The sequence below is a fragment of the Camelus bactrianus genome, chromosome 16 (genome assembly GCF_048773025.1).
Source record: "Camelus bactrianus isolate YW-2024 breed Bactrian camel chromosome 16, ASM4877302v1, whole genome shotgun sequence".
NCBI lineage: Eukaryota > Metazoa > Chordata > Mammalia > Artiodactyla > Camelidae > Camelus > Camelus bactrianus.
This window is the reverse complement of record NC_133554.1, coordinates 50,978,366-50,999,254: the sequence shown is the minus strand read 5'-3', so window position 1 is coordinate 50,999,254 and position 20,889 is coordinate 50,978,366. Positions and strand designations below refer to the sequence as shown.

At 40.3% G+C, this 20,889-nt stretch overlaps 1 protein-coding gene and 1 long non-coding RNA gene across 14 annotated transcripts in view; one reads left to right on the top strand and one right to left on the bottom strand.

Annotated features, from left to right (window-relative positions):
* KCNJ16 (potassium inwardly rectifying channel subfamily J member 16) overlaps window positions 1–20,889 on the bottom strand; it is a 76,040-nt gene that overhangs the window by 41,878 nt on the left and 13,273 nt on the right. For 6 of the 13 annotated variants that reach the window (XM_045511915.2, XM_045511912.2, XM_045511916.2 and 3 more), the window contains exons 1-3: window positions 13,097–13,236; window positions 10,796–10,921; window positions 4,903–5,015 (exon numbers count right to left, since the gene is read on the bottom strand). The exons of 1 other annotated variant lie outside the window; for it this stretch is intronic. The gene's annotated coding sequence lies outside the window, so the exon portion shown is untranslated. Of the gene's footprint in view, window positions 1–4,894; window positions 5,016–10,795; window positions 10,922–13,096; window positions 13,237–20,889 lie in introns of those variants that run through there. 6 more of the 13 variants (XM_074343573.1, XM_010948608.3, XM_045511917.2 and 3 more) reach the window with 5 other exon arrangements.
* Window positions 13,314–19,311, top strand: LOC123614987 (uncharacterized). Its single transcript, XR_006722513.2, has 2 exons — window positions 13,314–13,455; window positions 17,643–19,311. It is a non-coding gene; the product is annotated as an uncharacterized LOC123614987 (long non-coding RNA).

Sequence of the window (20,889 nt, the reverse complement as noted above, 5' to 3'; positions counted from 1 at the left end):
GTGATTCTGGTGCTGCCAGCGGTGGCCCACACTTTGAGAACCTCTCGCCGAAATTACAAGGCACAAGGGAAAGAGGCCAGATGAAAAATCCAGGTCCGTCTGCTTCTACGATGCAGACAGAAGGCACGCTGAGAAGGTACTTGTTATCCTCTTAAGATTTCCCCGCTGAGAGATGGAAGAGGAAAGGAGGCTCTGTGGAGTTGCATGTTATGTGAAAGAGGAATGGATCTGAGCTGAAACCCTGGAGTCTGAGTTCCCTGGTCCGCCAGGAACCAGCACAGCACGTAACTGACCAGGTCCTTCGTGTTTCCATCACTGTAGTAAGAGTTCTACTACTGTTACTTCCAGTACTCTCAGAGGTGTTTTGTTTTTTTGTTTTTTGAAGATAAAATGTGATCATTGCTGTAAAAGAATTTTCTAAGCTTTGAAGTGCTACCACAAAGGATGTTAGTTATTTTCAATAGGAATCAAATCAAAAAAAAGAGTAAAGACAAAACAAGAAAGACAGAAGCATGTGAGTGAATGATGTGGTCTTCAGTTTAAAAGCTGAGACTACGTAAAAGGAAATGCCAAGCACAACAGAGAAGTTTATTAGAACCTTCATGAGTTCGGGCAGCTTTAAGATGAATGCACTGACAGTCGAAGGTAGGGCAACTGCCAAATTTTTCCCAATTTTTTTTTCAACTTAAAAAAGTAAACATCCTATTTCTTCAAAAGACAATCATCTTATGATGAACCCTGGGAAATGATTAATAAACAATTCTGATATAATTATTTTTTGAATAGTAAAAATGTACCTGAACAGCTTTTTTTGGAAGTACAGTTTTTTTTCTTTCAGAGAATACTGAAAATATTTTACTATTAAAAATACAGTTTTATTGTGCTGATCACTGGCTTTGTCTGATGCTCTTCCTGAAAATAAAAGTTTTAATTCATTTCTAATAAATGGCTGAACCAATGAAATACAGGATTTGCTGTGCCTTAAATGGCTAACTCTGGTGACTTTATATCACTGTTACTCTTAATTAATTAATTTTAATGCAAGAGTGAAAACTAAGACAGCTTCTGCTTTCTCCACGAAAACTCTCATTGTAAGTATGTGAACATTCAGAGCAGTAACTTCTAATAAATGAAGTCAATATTCACTGGCACAAAGAAAGTGGTCTATTTTATATTGGATTAATTAAAGAGAGACTTCATACTCTAAACTGAGAAATCTCTCAAGGCTCACTGGGCTCTACTTTTATCTGTATTTTATCCCTCAAACAAATGGCTTGTTTGGTATTAGTTTAATATTTGGTACAAAAGCTGCCAGACTTCCATATGTCATTAGGACCACAGACCGCAATTGTGCTTTTCCCCATCGATGAAATATTACTTTCCTTAGACTGGATATTATACCTGCTCAATGAAATGAAATCCTTTTTGATTTATGGTGTTAAAAATTCTGTTTGTGTTTATTAACTTTTGATGAAAATGACAGTTTTTTTTGTGCTCAGGCAGCTGGGGTTCTACCCACTAATAGAGTACAGGTATTTTCTTTTCTGTTTCTGATTTGCTTGTTTTTAATCTTTAAATGCCTTTGATAGAGAAAAGTACAATTTAATGCTTGGTGTACAAAACAGAGTACTTCAAAGAAACCAATAATCAGGGTTCAGGGGATAGGGGTTGATTCTATCTTATCGATCCAATGCCAGAACATTTGTCAGGCTCTCACGTGGAGTTGTGTGCAAAGGTTTCTTGAATGTGAGATGTGTAATCCAAATTATGTGTTAGTATCATTTAGCTTTTCTCATCATCACCCAGATATGAATTTAGGGAGGAACTGAGGTTCTTTAGAGGGCACAGATTAGTGGTTTAGGACACATGCTATATAGAGAAAGGCCGCCTGGCCCAAAATCAGCTACGCCATTTACGAGCTGTGTGACCTTGGGAACATTTCATGGCCTCTCTGTGCCCCTGTCTCCTTATCGGTAAAAATGAAGTTCCTCATAAGGATGGAAGGATTAATACTTGGTAAAGCACTTAAAATGATGTACAGCATGTAATTAGCACCCTCTGTCTGTTAAATAAAAATCAATGAGTAAATTGAAACTATTATTTCTGCTGTGAAATGACACAGGCTCCTCTGATGTTGGCGGGTATGACAGAAGTTCTTCCAGGTAGCCTTGTATCAGGCATGGACGATGCAGCAGAAATATCTTCTTTTTATGACTTTGGTGAACAGAACATTTGGGGCTGTGGACACAAAGCCTTCAAAGAACGGATGAGGCCACCCATCACTGTGACACTACCTTGGTGTTAAGGGAAAACATGGAGTCTTTGAAATATACCAAGTCTGCCCTACGAGACAGCATCCCAGGAAGAGAAGCCGAGGCAGAAGATTAAGGTGAAAGAGGCAGTCAAGCATAGTCTAATGAAGAGGTGGCAGAGAAAAATCTGGAAGAGACAGTGATGATAAACAGGTTGTTTTCACAGTACAGTTCTGGCACGGGATCTTGAGGCCCCTTCCTATCTTCAATATTTTTTTCCTTTATTATTAACGGTCAAGGGATTTTGTGACTTGTCAATAAACTTCTTGGTGTATATCTGGTTTTTTTTTTTTCCCCTCAAGTTATAAGAGAGGTAAATTATACTCAAGCAAGATAAACATCGTCTCTGTGGAAACACGGTTGGTGACTTAAATAAGCAGGCATAATTCCGTGGACGGAAAGCCCTGGGTTAGTGTAGCGATCCGGTTGCTATCCATTCAGCACCACCACTCTCCCAAGTGAAATAAAAAAGACGAGGGAATCTCAGGGAATACGAAGTCATTAAAATACCCAGAACAAATTTACGTTGTAGTTTTCATCTTTTTTAAAATGGAGGTAATCTGATGTCAAGTAGCCAAAAATGAGACTCTGAGAAATCATTAAAAATGTCCCACTTCCAAAGCTTGCTCCTGGCTATTTTTCTCGCTTTGTGCGTGTGTTCTATTATACAAGGAGTTCTATTACAACACATATCAGAGTGAATTAAGACTCTCTCCCACCATACGGTTAGCTATTTGAAGGTAGGAATTATGTTTCAGTCACTTGTTTTATATCCTGAATGGCAGGTGTCAGAGGTGCTAGTTTGGATTGTATTCATTTAGCTAAACTGGGGCTACATGTTCCAGAATTCCATGTCCTTCACGGTTCCCGGATAGCCTGGGCTGTGGGAGGCATTTGGCATGACATTCGTCAGGCAAAGGAAAGCAACAGCCACATCCTCTTTGCATCAGACGGTCAGCGGAGGGCATGAGGCACTGTGGAATTTCACAGAGGTTGCCACCGATCTGCTGGCTCGTGTTTTTGGCACAGGGCAGCAGGTAAGCCCATGGTTCCCGCTGGGTCTCCTCCTTCAACTTCTGTGACTCCTGGGTTACATGGGGGAGGGCACCAGCTTCCCCTGCCAGACACCCCATTATCTCATTGGAGGCGCAAAGGCCGTGAGAGGCCGACGTGGGCTCCACTTGGTCCCGGTGGCTTCCAGCTCATCTTCGCTGGTTCTCATTTGTGATCCACCTCTCACTTCATATCCAGCCATCCTGCCAGCTGACTGCCTTGCAGCTTCAGGGTCCAGCACCAGATTGCGACCCATGAAGTAAGGTCAAATCTTATGATAAGTCATGTATATATACAGACATACACCTGATGGGCTTGGTTATCAGGGTTTGGTTAGAAAAGCAGAACTACCAGAGGAATGAATAGATATGTATTTATGTTGACACTGACATCTATATACACACGCACTTCATATACACACCATTATTAGGTGTTTGCTGAAGGAATGTATAAATGAATGACGGGAATGTTTTTATTTTATAGGTGAGGAAACTGACAATAGAGAACTACTTACTGTCAAATTTATTTTCTAGTTTTTATAAATATATAGATATAATAAATAAATATGTAGATAAAATAAATAATATATTTAGATAAAACAAATAAATTTAAAAAATAAATGCATCATAAGAGTGAGCCTGAAGACTTCTAACTTGGAGCCCAACGTTCTTTCTACCACCATGATGCCCCTTTTAGTCTATCTGCTCGTCCCTCAGTGTCCAGAGGAACTGAGTCTTTGCAGGTGAATTCCTAATGCCATCTCAAAGAGTCCTCCATAAAACAGAAAAACATCACTAATTAGTTTCTCCTATCTCTCCTCTGTTCTCTCTATTTTCTATTAAATCATCCTCCTTTCCCAGAATTGGTTGCAGAATGGGGAACTAGTTCAGTCTCAGAACGATGGTTGTAAGTGATTTGGGAAAGAAGGGTAAACCCTACAAATATCCTTCACATGGAAGCTACTACCTGGTCATCCCACTTCTTTATTCCGTGCATTACCCCTTGCCTCCATCCTCACACCAAGAACCCTGCACTCCAGCCACACAGAACTTCTCATTTCCCCAGATATGTTAGGTTCTTTGTAGATCAGGCAGACATCTCTTTTTGCTTTAAGTCGAAACACAAGTATTACTCCCAATGTAAAGCCTCCTTCAATTTCCCAGCAAAGTGGGTTTTCCTGCCCACGTCCTCCTTTGCTAGGCTTTGTCCTTCCCGATGTCAAGGAGCTGATGGATTTATCTTTATATAGCCTGGTGCTTAAATGCAATGAGTCTTGTTTGCCTACTTAGAAGAACAGAGGTGCCCTTTGTTCAATCCATGGAAAAGTGTAAAAGTTAACATTCAGTCTCCTAAGTGGCAAGGTGGTCACTGAATGCTGCTAGTTTGATGCCTAAAACAACCAGGTCGACAATACGGTTACCATGGTATTACTTAGTGCATAATGAGTACAGTCAGTTTTTTCCCCCACACAAAAAGAAGCATGGTGACCCTGGATAGCAAAGGTCTGAGGACACAGTTGTGGATTTCACCTGCTCACCTCCCGGCTCCGCTTCCTCCGTGCTCCCGTGCTTCTGTCACACAAGCTGCTCCAACAGACTACAACCAAAGTCCACGCACGCCTGGAGAAACAGGGTCCACTCTTCACGCCAGCTACGAACAGAAATGAGCTGACACCAGTGTCTGGGAAAAGCACCCCCCAAATCTGCCTATAGCAACGTGAGGCACAGACACGGTCCTGATCCCCACTGTGAGCGTGAAAGCAAAGTATATTTCGCCCCTGTTTGGTTTTCTTTGGGTGTGCTTGTTTATGATTTTTGCTCCGTTCCGTTTTGTTTCTCTGAATGTTTCTTTAGCTTTTAAACTCCTGGTGTGAATGGTGTAATCTTATCTCCAGCTCCATACTGTTTTCCAGTACAGTTAAATAAAAATTTAGTCATAAGGAAATGAAACCACCTTCTATTCCCACAAAGCCTAAATTTAAATATGTGTAACTCACAAGTCTTAGATAATTTGCTCAGATTAGCCACACGACTTTCTCCTTGCGTGTTCTCTCACCGCCCACAAGTTGACTCGATTCTGACCTAAACAAAAGGAGCGGGCTTCTGGGTGTGACAATCCCGGTGCATGGCTCATAGCCTCAGATACTCTGGCACCTTCTCAAATTTTAGTTGCAAATTCGGGGAAGGATTTTATTGTGCCATCTATAAATAGAACTCAACAGTACATTTTGAGAATGCTGAAAGCTCGGTTAATAACCTCCCAGTTCATCAGGATGGATAATGCGTCTTTCAGGTAAGTGCACCTGGGTGAGGGTTATTAACTCTTGTTCAGCAGACTCCGTGCCGTGGCTTCTACGCAGGAGAACCTTGACTCAGAGATCTACTGAACGACTTTCTTGGTCTGGCCATTACACCAGGCGCCTTGTTTTGTGAAGGTACTTCGGATTATTTTCCCAAAGGTGGGACAGAATGTCCTGAATCACTCCTGTTTGGAACAGTCTCACGTGAGATGAGAAAAGTACATAGTTGTGAGAAGACTGGTGGAGTCTGTGGGTGAGTAGATATTTGAGTGGGTGGGAGATGAGGTGGGTAGAGCTCATTAACCAATCAAGTACTAACCTAACGCAAGTATTTGGCCTCCCCCAAATCATCCCTTAATAATGCTTCTCAAATTTTTGCATTAAAAATTCCTGAAAAAACAGAAAAGAAATGAGTACATTACATACCCCACCCCCTACATCTCTACCCCAAATCCTAGGGGATCTGAAGATATTACACAAAGAACTTGGCCCAAGCTCAAAGTATTCCAGTCTTATGATTTTTCTTTAAAATATATGCTACGTTACAAATTATTTAACCTGCTTATCGGCTAAATTAATTTATCCACTCTCCATCCAAATTTTTGGTTTAATGCTTCAAAAAGGTACACCAGGTTAATCTTGTGGCTTCTCACAGCTCCTGGCATGTTGCTACTACTATGAACGCTGGTAGGACTCATACATATGAAAAATAAGCTACACAAAAATCTAGGAGAGAGCATGTAATCGCTGAAACATATGGTATAGAAAGTGAAATTAATAGAAAAAAAGACAATGCTATTAGAAGGCTGGACTGTGGTGTCTTTTAAAATAATTTTTTCTTTGTTTCAATTAGAAGAAATCATTTACTCTTTGTCCAGATTCCATTGTTCAAAAATTGTAGCACTGAAAATGCTGTATTAAATGACTGGATGCTTCTATACAAAAATGAGGGTACTTTTAGGCATATACATTTTACAGAATTTGAAATACATATAACAAATAAAATACAGTTAATTTATTTTACAGAAACTGAAGCTTCAAACTTAGAATGTCTGTTAACTGCACAACAAAATACAGGCATAGAGAAGATGCCCTATGTTCCTGGGATGGATGGTCTCATGTATCAGTTTGGCCAGGCTATGGTGCCCAGTTGTTTGGTCAAAGACCAATCAGGGTGTTATTGTGAAGATGTCTGTCAGATGGGATTAAAGTTTGCAGTCTGTAGACTGAGTAAAGCAGATGACCCCACCAGAGTGTGGGTGGGCCTCGTCCAAACAGTTGAAGGTATTAAGAGCAAAGACTGAGGATACCCAAAGAAGAAGCAATTCTGCCTCAAGGCTGCAACATAGAGATTCAACCTGAGTTTCCTGCCTGCTGGCCTAACCTGAAAATTCTGGACTCAAGACTGCAATGTCAACTTTTCCAGATTGCCAGCCTATCCTACAGACTTCAGGCTTGCCGGCCCTCACATTCACATGACTCATTCCTTATATTAAATCTTTCTCCCTCTCTTTCTCTCTGTCTATATGTATCATATTGGTTCTATTTCTTTGGATAAACCTCATACAGTTACCAAACTATAGGAGGAAGAAGACAACAATTTTAAGGGAACCATCAAAGTGACATTCTGGCAACAAAAAAACGTTGCACTAGTTCATAGTAAAAACAATACTTCAGTGCCTACAAGTTCTGAATTCCAAACGCAGACCCAGGACAACAGCAACGTGCTGTGTATTTGGCTGTCACCTCACCGCGTTCCTGAAAACGTTCAATTGGTTGGTGTGCTGATCATATTTTATGTTATCGTGGTACTAGGCCATGGAATTGCCCTTAATTATTTACAGATCCTCCTTTTCCTGCCAGACTGAGGGCAGGGACCAGGTCTTTGTCATCTTGGTATCCAGACACAATAAATGATTATTGACCGCATGGGAACATGGTTCTAATTTAAAATGGAATATAATGAAAAATGAAAATTCACTTGTGATGAAATACTTTTTTGGTCATGTGTGCTGTAACGTACTTTTTTTCTTTCAAAAAAGGAAAGAATAACTGCATCTTCACTTTTGATACTTAAAATAATAAATCTTACAGGATATAATCTAAAGCCATGTAACCATTTGAAGTCTTTAAAACTATACTCATACAGATGCGATAAAATCAGGACTTGAGGTAATATTTCTGGACATTGTTAAGGTAAAAATCATCTTCTTTATGTGGAATTGTTGGGTAAGTCTGTTTGGGGACTGTTTCTTACTCAGATGATCGACTTTTTTCAGTTTTCATTCACATCTGTGGATAGTTTCATATCTATTTTTGAAGGAGAGTGAATGTGGAGCCAAAGTAACTAGAAAAATTTTTAAAAGTCAAAGCCTCTTTAAGATGCTGTGTACATTCTGCATCTGAATCCTTGACTTTGGAGTAGAAAACCCTGAAGGGAAAAGGGGAAAAAAAAATCAATCCCTTTTTTTTTCACTTCAGAGCAGCTATAAGAAAAATAAAATCATCCACCCCTTATGTTTAAATAACTACAAAGTCTAGGGTACATAATGTTTAAAAATAATAAAAAGAATTCTCCTCCAAGTCTGTTGAGGCTGTCAGCTAAGAAAGCAGGATGCAACCGTCTCTGCAGAGGAATCCTTCAATGCACTGCCTCATATAGACAAGCCATTTTCCCAAAGCTGAGCTCTTGGGCTTAGAAACTTGATGAAAAATAACCTGAATTTATTTCCACATTAATTGATGCTGTGGACTGAATGTTTGTGTCCTCCCAAAATTCCTGTGCTGAAATCCTAACCCCCAAAGTGATGGATTTGGGAGGTGGAGCCTTTGAAGGGTGATTAGGTCATGAGGGTGGAGCCCTCATGAATAGGAGACCCCAGAGAGCTCTCTCACCTCTATAAGGAGACAGCCCTCTGTGAGTCAGGAAGTGGGTCTCAACAGATAACTAATGTTCCGGGACCTTGATCTTGGACTTCCAGCCTCCAGAACTGTGAGAAATAAATGTTTGTGTTTAAACCACCGAGTCTATGGTATTTTTGGCACAGCAGCCCCAGCAGACTAAGACGATATGCATCTCGGAAGGGTTGTTTGTTTAGAGAGTCCTTACTCCCATGGTTTCCAACAGAGGGGCCATTTGAAGATGCTAAGATTGATGGATGACTTGCTGGTTGTTACCTGTTGAAATCTGAGAGAAGACTACGTCCTAATCAGAAGACAGCCGTTTGGAGAAAGCCTTCTGATACCATTTACTGCCCAAGAAATCGACATTTGCTTTGTAATTCCCTGCCTGTTGGCAATAGCTGGGGTGAGTTTCTGTGTTGATGGACTGTTGTGTTCCTTACACGTCTCATTTGGCGGGCAGGTCATCAGCCTCAGCACAGTCTTGGTGTTAAGATACGTTTTCATTTTTCCGTGGGTCAAGCTCGAAGAACCATGTCTTCATTTACCCTTATTTGCACGTCTGTATTTTCATCATCATCACCTCCTGCCATACACAATATTCTTCCTCCTTGTCTATGCAAATGTATACCCCAGCGGTGTTTTAAAACATCTCGAAAAACATGTCAGACACACGCAGATTGCAGAATCCGCTCCATTGTGGGAAAAAAATTTCTGGCACATCCACACGACCTCATCTACCATCACTCTTCTTTTTGTAACTTTGCTTCAGCCATACTGGTCTTCTTGCTGTTTCTCGAATGTGCCCATCACATCAGAGCTCTGCACTGGCTGTTCCATCGACCTGAACTGCTCTTCTCCAAGGTATCCACACTGCTCACTTTCTTATCACCTCCAGGTCTTTGACCAAATATCACCAACTTAGTGAAGTGCTCTTTTGACAGTCCTACTAAACGTGTAAACCTATGGCAGACAGCTATGGAGACGACCCTCAATGATCCCTGCCTCCTGGTGTTCATGCTTTTGTGACATCCCCTCCTCTTGAGTGTTGGCTGGAATGAGTGACTCATTTCTAATCACTAGAATCTGGTCAAACTGAGGGGATGTCATCCTTCCAAGATCAGGCTAGAGAAAGACTCTGTCTTCTGTCTTGCTTGCTTGCTTGATCTAATGGAAACCAGCTGCCATGTTGGCATTATGGAGAGACCTAAGTGCAAGGAACTGAAGGAAGACTCTAGCCAACAATTTGTAGCGACTAAGGCCCCCCATCCAACTGCCTCAGAGGAACCAGATCCTGCCAAGTACCATGTGACTGAGCTTGGAAGAGAATCTTCCCCTCACTGAGGCTTGAGATGACTGAATCCCATGGGACTCTTTGACCGCAGCATGAGAGACTCTGATTCTGAGGACCGAGATCAGCCTGGATTTCTGACCAGCTCAAACTGTGAGATAACAAATATTTGTTGTTCTGAAATAACTAATACAATACTCTCACTCCGCCCACCAAACATAGTTTCTTTTCTGCTATATTTTCCTTCATACTACTCACCATCATTGATGTTCAATTTAGTTTATTACTGACAGTGTCCACCAACATCTACTAAAACGTGAGATTCACAAAGGCAAGAATTTTTGTCTTTTCCTTTTCACCAATATATTTTTAATGTCTAATCATTGCCTGACACAGAGCAGTCCATCAATAAACATTTGATAAATACATGAATTATTGTATCAGTCAATGATAAATTATCTGTTTTTCCTCCTTCACTTGTCTTAACTGTAATAAACAGTTTAATTGTAATAAACAATCTCCCATTTAACCCTCAGGCTTTAGGACTTTTTTTTTTCATAATTAATAAATATTTGCTGAGAGGATCGTGCAATGAATAAATTAGAGAAAAATGTTTCTCTTGCTAAATGCATCAATAATCAAGTCAGGGAATGACCTAAGGACCCATTATCTCCAAGTCAGTGTTTAATAGAGGCCAAGGCTCAGACGGTGGTGGCAAAAAAAAAAAAAAGGTTCAGAATTCTAGAGTTTCTGTTTTCACACACAAAATGTAGGTCATTGCCTTCTTAAGAAAATTACCTTATTTCTTTCCCATTATTCAAAAACATGGTTCTAGTGGGAAAAACAAATAGCAAAATGCCTTCCATTCTGAAAGAACTGTTTTTAATCAACGTGACATAATGGTACATGCCTAGAAGAGAGGATAGTGTCAGCCATCACCTTATAAAAAGAATCCGGGTAGATTTTTGTGGGTTAGGTTTCAGCTTCAGTGATGGAGCTGTGATGATCGATGTCCCATCTGTCTGTTGAAAACCGATATCCATGGAGAAGGCGTCACTCACAGGTCTAAGAGAGAGGATACTGGTAACCTGTCTGCGTTCTCAGCCACACTCACGCACAGTGATCACACAGGCGAGATCTCTGGGGGGGGTCACTGCCTCTTTGCCGTTTGCATCAAGCCTCACAACACTTAGTATCATCAGATTAGAAGAGGTAGGATTGTTGTGTGGTAATGAGAATCACACGCAGTTTGGAATTCAGACAAGACTGAGTTTGAATGTTATACCTGAAGTATTACACAGCCAGAAAGTGAAAAAGCCAACCTTCATCTATGAAATGAATATAATGGCTCATTTCAAAGTCTCCCAAGATTACACAGCCGGAGAGTGGAAAACCTAATTTTAATCCATAAAATGAATATAAAAGCTCTTTTCAAAGTCAAAGAGCCAATGAACACAGTATTTAAGCACCCAGTACATAGTAAGACCTAAAAGACTTATTTCCCCACCCTACCATGGAAATATTTATAGTCTATGTGATGCCTGAAATAATGACATTTTCCATCCACTATTTCTAAAGTTAGATTTGAGGCCACTTTTCCTAGAACAAGGAAGTAACATAAAATGCTCCAGGATAAGTTTATAGGGGACAAAAGCTGAATAGTTTGTTAAATGATGGGTCTTACAAATTAAAAAAAAAAAAAAAAAAAGAAAGATTCGACTAAATCCTTGGGTTGTTTTGGTTATAAATATTTACTCTAAACATCCCCTATATATCTATCATTTTCCCCCAAAACTACACTTTTTACTGATCTCAATTAATTTATATCCAAGCCTTAACATGGACTCACCACTCATATGGGTAAGTGGAAAAAACATATTTTTTCAATGTCCTTGAAGACTCTTGTTCCTTTGCAAATAAAAATATACTTATTTAGGAAATTGCATTAAAATAGTACATTGAGTGTCCCTCCCACTCCAGTCTTTCCTTCCAGTTTCAAATGTTTTCATGGTCTGGTTTTGTAGGGGACTAATGTCTTGGATTTATCATAGTTCCTGTGTTCTAAAAATAGACTTCAGCAGGAATGACACCTATCAGTTACTCTGGTTCCCTCTCTCTCTCTGTCTCTCTTTCTCCCTCTCTCTCCCCCTCTTTCTCTCTCTGCTGATTTGAACTGAATTGAGCTCTGGACCCTGTTCACTTTTAAACTTATTTTTGGCTTAATTTCAGGAACCCCTTACATGGTATTCTGCAAAACAGCTGAGTTTCAGGCACTTCAAGTCATTTTATTGGTTAAAATCTGACTTAAGAGAGGGGTTGATCTACATTTTCTGAAGGAAAGTGGCAAAGTACATTATTCTATCTTCTTAAGGATCTGACTCACAGCTGTAAGGGAAACATTCAGCAGAATGACTCCAGTCCTCTTTTCCTAAAGACCTTTCAGTTCACATGACTATATAAGAGTAAAATGCAAGTGACCAGAATCCACCGAGTGTTTAGGAAAGTTCTTGTTTATCACCTATATCCAACAACAAAGGAGATATTTCAATTATTTATATTAAAGAATTAATTCTGTCTGGAGAGAAAGGATGGATAAGTGTACAGTTTTCTGAATAGATACTCAAAGACAAAAGTTCTAAGATTTTAATGAACAAGAAAAAAAGCTTCAGAGAAATTAAGGTGAACACAGCAGGAGAAAATTCTCTGCTTCTAATCTACATTAAAATAAGTCTAGAAAAATGGATGTTTTTATTTCCTCTCCTATCACGATATATAATCCTTGGAAAAGAGTTAATCTATTTTTCCTGAAGTATTTTAGGGGATGTGTAAATGCACACCTGAAGCCATATATTCATAAATGTATACATATATATGGGAAGCAACGGTTTGCTTTTGCTGGAAATTATCGAAGCCCCCGTCTGATACTGAATATGGAACATGAGGAGGTTGCTTTCAGATACCTGCCTTAGAGTGCACTACGGTCTCTTTAATAAACTCTACAGAGGTCAATTTGAGACTACTTTAGACCAAAGCTTCGAAAGAACTCAAGGAATATGACACACAGACTCCTAGTTAAAGCACTTGTAGAGGACATTAAGTTACTTTAATTGCATTCAATTCAACACTGATATTTACATTGCCAGATACAGAGCATTGCCGCTTCCTAATCAAGGGAGACTAGCATGAGCAAAACACAGGCTGAATGACTGTGCATAATAACAAAAATAGAGCCACGCTTACCTGTATTCACTCTCCCCATAGAGGATCTAAGAGCTGGGGGCTCACAGCGGGGCAGTGGGAAAAATGTTCTGTAGTTAATAATACAGGGAAGAAAAGCTCCAGACACCAAGAACCCGGGTTAACCATTGACACTGGTTTGTTCCTACAGTTCCCCCCTGGGAACCTAAATAGGTAGCCCTTGGCATCTTATAAAGCAGGCGACAGCCAGTCAGCTGAGACTAAGGTTATGTCCCCGCCTCTGTCCTTCGGGAGGAGGTACAGTGTGAAGGACATTCAAGCACACCCTGGCTAACTTCTCACTCAGTCTGCGATACAAAGGAGGAAGATTTCCTGGGCCAGAAATCCGAGCAACAATGCCAGTAAGTGACTCAAATATTTACAAACAGGGTTGTTGGGCTCTGACCTATGGAAACAATCCTGCTGGTGTTTCAGACCTTGTCTGAGCAAGGCGAAGAAACTCTTTTCACCAGAGTTCTTTGTCCGCATCTTAGCTGGTCGGAGTTGAGACTGGATGCCAATGAAAGCTGAGACAAGGCAACCAGAACTAGCTAAGCATCCATTCGTCCCCCTCTTTCACATGCCCTTAATGATTATTTACCCTGTGCAGCTTAGTTACAAAAGCCAAGCATCCACCATTGAATGAGCCTTGATAAATATAAGAGAGGCTGAGGCTGAAGGCTTCTCCCCCACCCCCTCAACCTCAAGAATCAGAGTTTAAGACAGAGGTGACAAGTAAAACACAGGGTGTTGTCCAGATTCAGAATGCACAATCGGATCGTTCCTCCACCCCAGCAATTAGTCTTAAGGGATTAAATGAAACGTGGACGCGGTCCTGTGGTCAGGTTGGCTGACCAGAAGTCGGGAAATTGAGTAGAAAGTGAAGAGGTGGTAGAGTCAAGAGAAAGATCCAGAAAAGGTGAAGGGCAGCCACGAGAAACTAAAGAAGTAACAGTCCAAGCTCTTCAGAACTGGGGGAGCTGTATCCAGGAGATTGTGAGAGGAGCACTGTGCTGGCAAGCAGCTGGCGTTTCTTTTCACTCCATTGGTAGCCAAGGGATCGAGGAGGTCCCAGCTAGAGGGTTAACCCTCCGAATTTAAGGGGCCATGTCTAGGCTCTGACCATAGTTGCTGTTTTGAGGTTGTTTGGTCTTTGTTTCCATTTTTAAAAGCATGAACACTTGAGGAAGCAAGATTGGATTTCAATGTTGGTTGCTGTCACTAGCTTTGGGACATTAGGAGCTGGTTAATCTCTCTGATTCCCAGTTTCCTAACCTGTAAAATGGGGATAATCACCATAATAAAACAACAACACCTACTCAGGCTGATACTTAGTGCTCCAAACCTTTTAGCTGTCATTCAGGTTTTGACATTCTGATAGGAATGCATGATTTGCAACCTGTTACACAGTAACAGGTAGAAGAGTTTGAACCCTCCAAGGAACCTATCTTTTCAATCACTCATAAATGTCAGGGAAGCAGTGGACCAAGAAGTTAACTTGTCTGAACAAAGAAAATTCGAAGACTGGAGAAATGTCTACATTTCCATACAAATCAGGCAAGTTTCATTGGGGTTTATCCATAACAAGGCTGGCTTGATTGATTGGTGAGTATTAGCAATGACTCTGCTCCCTTCACTGGCTCTTTTGAAAGCCAAGCTTCCTTCATTAGTGGTCCATTGGAAAGGACTTAGAAGAACATATACTCTCTCTCTATAAGCACAATCTCAGGAAAGGTGGCTTTGCTTGGGTGTTTGGATGCATCTGAGAAGATGAAGCATCTAAATGCAGCATGAAAAAGACCACAGAGATGAGCAGAACAGGAGGCAAGATGGGGAAATTGGATGGCTTCCTAACTCCAACTGAGTCAGATCATCACAGCATGGTTTTATTCCTTTGTTTGAAGTAAATTCCCAGAACATCAGACACACCCACACTCACATGTAAGTACAAAAACACTTTCTAAAGCCAAATGAAAATGATTCTCTGGATTGGCTTTTCTGCTACATTCTAGGCTTCCTAAATCTACCTTAACTGAAAATTAACTTTCTTGAAGTTCAGCTTTGGGGAACTGTAATCCTCCGTGAAACACAGAGAGAAACTGAGGCAAACTGAAGAGGCATGTTTGTTTTAAGATTTGTCAAATTACAAGATGATGGAAGAATTCACTACTTCAATATAAAAACTTTAAATGATAAATCTCTCTCTCTTTCAATAACCTGTACCTTATTTTTGCCCAATGATTTTAGTAATAGTCGTAAAAAGAAGTTAGACTATATAAAGAAATTCCCCTAGTATACAGAATTGAGGTGTTACTCTTTTAGCTCTGTCATGGACAAATTGTTTTTGTTTGGCCTGTCTCTTGTTTTGTAAGACCTGGGAGCTAAGAGTAGTTTTTTACATTTTTAAACAGTGGGGAAAAGTTAAAAGAAGAAGAATATTTTGTGATGGGAAAATGATATGAAATTCAAATTTCCGTATTCATGAAACAGTTTTATTGGAACACAGCCCTGCTCTTTGAATCATTTATATTGTCCATGGCTGTATTCACCCTACAACAGCAGAGTTCAGTAACCCTAAGAGCCTCAACACAGACCAGGTGTCCCTCAAAGCCTAAAATACTTAGTACCTGGCCTTTTACAGAAGAATGTTTGCTAACCCCCAAGCTAGAGCTAGCTAAACCATACAATTCACTATTCTCCAAAGACAATGTTCCTCTTTTTTGATTAGTGATTAACATGTGGTTAATTCCAATTCCACTGAATTTCTATAATTTAAAATTCTACCTTTTTTACATACAAGTCAGCATTACACACACAGTCCAGCAATCACACTCCTTGGTCTTTACCCAAAAGAGTTAAAAACCTGTGCACAGATATTTATAGCACTTTTATTCATAACCACCAAAACTTACAAGGAACCAAGACATCCTTCAGTAGGTGAATAAATGGTGGTACATCCAGACAATGGAATATTATGCAGCACTAAAAAGAAATGAACTATCAGGCCATGAAAAGGCATGGAGAAAACTTGAGTGCATGCTATTAAGTGAAAGAAGAAAATCTAAAAAGCCTACATAATGTATGGTTCCAACTAGATGACATTGTGGGAAAGGTAGCATTATGGAGGTGATAAAAAGATCAGGGGTTGGTAGGAGGCAGAGATGAACAGGCAGAGCTTGGAGGAGTTTTAGAGCAATGAAAACACTGTACATATATTACAAGGATGGCTATATATCATACATTTGTCCAAATCCATAGAATGTACAACACCAAGAGTGAACCCTAAAGTAAACTATGATGATTAGGTGACTGGGTGATTACACTGGGTCAACAAGGTTCATCCTTAGTAAAAGAAAAGTACCTTTCTGGTGAGTGATGTTGGCCGTGGGGGAGGCTAAGCGTATGTGGGAGCAGTGGGTATATGGGCAATCTCTGTGCCTTCCCTCAATGTTACTGCAAACCCAAAACTGCTCTAAAACACTTAAGTCTTTTAAAAAAAATTCTACCTTTCCTTCAAGGTTCTCTTTACTAACTCCTTCCTTGCCTACCATAAATATCAATTCATCATTTATTATAAAAAATAATTTTTAAAAAGAACAAACTTTTTAAGGGCACTATCCCCTTTAATCCATATGTCATGGCTCCTTGTTGCATGCGCCATTTCCTTTGCCCAGTTTTATATACTAGTGGGGAAAGACTGAACCGTATCCATCTTTGAATCCAACAAAGTGTCTAGCAGAAAGCTGTAACACAGGAGACACTAGGGAATGAATGCTTCTTTTTTTTTTTTTTTTTTTAAAGTAAGCCAAGTATACTGTATTTGGAGACCAAATGCTTATTGGCTTATCTGTTTATTTATTTTTATTCTCCTTGACCCTTTTCTTCAGTTCACCGTCTTAATGAGCTTTCCTATCATTCCTTGTCCATCTCCACCTCTTCTAAGGCCCAAGACCCCCTTACTGCCTGCAGATTCCACCCAGCACCGTAATTACTAGACGGTGCCTGGGGTTTATCTCGATTTATCCTCTCGGCTCTCAAAATTTTCCTTCGTTGTGTCTTGTTCCCACTTGAAGGACTCTGTTATCCCATGTTCCGAGCCTTCCAGAATATACATGATAAGAAGCAAATGAAAAGGAAGAAAAAGTTAACTTGAATTTGCTTCCTCAAGGAGCAAATCTAGTTCATCATTTTTAAAAGCTGATGCACACTCACTTCAGCAAAAGATTTAAATAAAAATGATGAAACTGTATTATTCAAAAGAGCCTGATACAATGAAGAAATCATGCTAACAGGTTAAGAACAGCATTACCCTGCCCAAAAGGGGAAGAAAATGTGAGCAAACCTTTAAAAATTTCTCTTGGATATTAAAGTTATGTGTATTTATTATCAATAATATGAATAAGAGCACAAAGGAGACAATAAAAATTAATCAGGAGCCCCAATTTCCTTTGGCAAAATTATTTCCAGTTTTTCTCCCTATTGTTTTAAGAAAAATTTGAGACTCACTTGTATTTACAATTTTGAATCTTGTTTTCTAACCTTTGTCAAGGAGCGCTTGTCTTCATGCAAAAGAACGCATCACTAAGTATGGAGTTCCAGACGCCCAGGAGCAGCGAGCGAAGCAGAGCTTTGGCCCACGGGCTGGCTTCCTAGCACTCCCCAGCCACGCCCGCGTTTATGGGTAGGATTTACTCTATGTTGTGGGCATTCACTGATACTGTGCCCTGAGACTGCTTTGTCAACTGTCCAGCATGACACATCCGTGATGCAATATTTGAAGTCGCGCCCAAACACTAGGCAAATCCTATTTCTCTGCAAGAAGTGCTTGTAAATCGAAAAGTCATCACCCTCCTCAAGGAAGCATGCCTTGTGGAAATGGGAATTGCATCAAAGCTGGTTGATCGGACTTCAAAGGATGTCCTTGTTCTAAAGATTCTTTTTCTATTATGAACTCTTTTTTTTTTTTTTTTTGGTCTCTTCAAGGGAAGATGTGAGAGAATTCTCTGAATACTTCAAGCTGCAAGCCCCTAGCTAACTTCATTACCATATTGATTATTTCATCAAGAAATATTCGAGGGAGATTAATTTCCCTGCATAACGTCCTCAGTTCTCCTTCAGTTTTCACATGACAGCATAACCCTCGTCTCCCCTCCTCCTGCCCCTCTTGTACTTTTTCAAACTGCAGGAATGAATTGTAAAAAGGAAGGTCCTCATTGCCTCCCTCTCTTCCAAGACATTTTTCCCCCCTAATGCTTTCCTTCCCCCCTCCGTAAGAATTAAAAGTGATATTTCTTTTGACAGCTGGTAACTAATCCCACCTTAGCAGGAAAGAGAACAGGAAGCCAGCAAAGGAATTTTCCATTCCTATGTCTCTTTTAATTTTTTTCCACATCAGGTACTTTTCAAAACCTAGACATTTGCAGTGAAGTCTGTATGTCTTCTTGTTTTGTCTACTAGAGCCACGTGTTCTGAGCTTCTCCTGTGCTGGCCGAGGACAAACCTGACTGAGCTGGTGTTTGTCTTTGGAGGAGGGAGAATTTGAGAACTTTCGAGTCTCCAAAGGGAACATAACTGAAATGTGATGCCTTTGCTTATGCAAACGGGATTTTTCCTGTTGTAAAGATAAAGTTCACACAGCTAGTCCCTCAAACCGCAAGTCAAAATGCTTCATACTGTAAGGAGAACGACAGCTCTGACTCTTATAAAATAAGTTTCTGCTCAACCATCTTTTGCCCGGCAGACAGCTTGGCTTCCTGCCTCCTCCCCTCTCTCCTTTCCTTCATTTCTTCCTTTCTTTTCTGTTTAAATGCTTAAAGGGCTCTGTGTAGTTTACGTTTTGAGTCTTCCAGAGTGAACAGGATAAGAAGTTGGGGGGAAAAGGAAAAAAAAGAATAATCAGCTTGAATGTGTTTCCTCAAGGAGCAATCCACTTTAGCATTTTCATAACATAATGCACACTGTTTCAATAAATGATTTTTTTAAACGATGAAATTATAGTTTCCAAACAAAATGGGAATGACATGCATCTATGTCAGTGGGTGTCATTTTAAATGAAGTGATTTAATTAAGATGATGTCTACAGCGACATACTAGATTCTGTGTTAAGTAACTAAAAACACAGCTCTAAAACTGAAGTCAACTCTTCTCTGCAGTTTTCCAACTGTGTATTTTTACTGTGGCAATAATGATTAGAATCTAAATAAAAGGAACAAGAAACACTTACTGAGTGGATACTGGCAGCAGGTCCCATTTTAGACACTTTTCATGTATCGCCCCTTTACTTTTCTCACTTAACCAACAGGGAAGCGGAGACAGGCCCAGGCACCTCCTGCTGTCTGCTCAAGGCCCCACGACTAAGAGAGAGAGGCCCTGGGATATGAACTCAGGCAGCTGGGCTGCAGGACCAGAGCTTGTAACCCCTTGTTTTTGCCTAAGTATTGAATGAGCAAACCTTTCCTTGGTCTAACAAATATACTGTCTTGATTAGACATCAGCTAGGAGCCCCCGTTCCCCAGACCGAGTCTCACCAGCCCCCAGAGGAAAGCGAAATTCATCTCAAATTATGGCAGCGGCACAGCAATGCTTGCATCTCTAGTTCCAAAACAACATCAGCTGAGGACAGGGCTGGGCACAGCTGAATCACAACGAAAGTCTCAAAATGTGAAGCTGAGGCTGTGCTTCTTTTCTGGCAGATTCAAAGCTCAGCCTAAAGCAAGTCTACCAAGTGAATTTATTTCTTGGTGTTAATTTTCTGTATGGTTGTTCAGTATGTGTTGAGGGTGTTTGCTCAACTCAGAATGATTCCTATTTTTTGGAACCTTCCCGACCCTGCCTCAGGTATTCACAGCTCCACAGTGTCCCTGCCTGAGTTCTAGACTTTCCAGTGGATCTCATGTGAAGACCACCAGCTTCTTCTCCTAGATCCTTTCAGACTCTGATTGCATCTTATTCCTGTGATAAAGTCCCCTCTCTGCCTATTTTATTTATTTACTTGTTTAAATAATCTCAAGTTCCTAGGACTTTTGGATCACTCACATAGCAAACAACGAACACCACTAAATCACAGCAACTCCTTGAACTTTTTCTCTAAATCTGACATATGCTATATAGCAAAGCAGACACAAAATTCGGATTTTTGCTTTTTTCTAGACGTGACAGAAAAGCAGAGAAGGATGGGGAGACGGAAGAAGGAGGAAAAAGGATAAGGCAGAAGTGAAGGAGGAAAGGATCTTCATCTTTTATAAAATTTAGGCATATATATGTACACACACACACACACACACACACACACACACACCCCTCTTCAGAATTTGATTAAACACACATTGACTGAGCACCTGTATATTACAAAGAATGTGCTGAACACCGTAGTTATAAACTTGAGTAAGCTCTAGTCCCCTGCCTGCATTCAGGGAGTTACTAGTCTAGTAGGGCAATACAAAAAATTGTTTTTTAATTGCTGGATTTTAGGTAATCTGAATGCTTAAAAGAAGCACAAACCATTGTCACGGAAGCAAAGTAAAGACAATTCTATCTATTGGTGGAGATCAGAAAAAGTTGCATGCAAGTGATGATTTCACAATGAACCAATTGTTGGGCCAACTGACATCTTTCCAAGTCCAACAACCCCCATTTCCCGGCTCTCAGACGTCTGCCTGTGATCCCTCAACAAATACAGTGCATTCTTTCCCGGGTGTGTTTGCCCTAACAAACTAATAGCCTTAAGTAACGCCTAATCTTACAATAGCCCAGGCTGGCTTTTTTCAGCCCACCTTATCAGAGTCATTCATGGACCC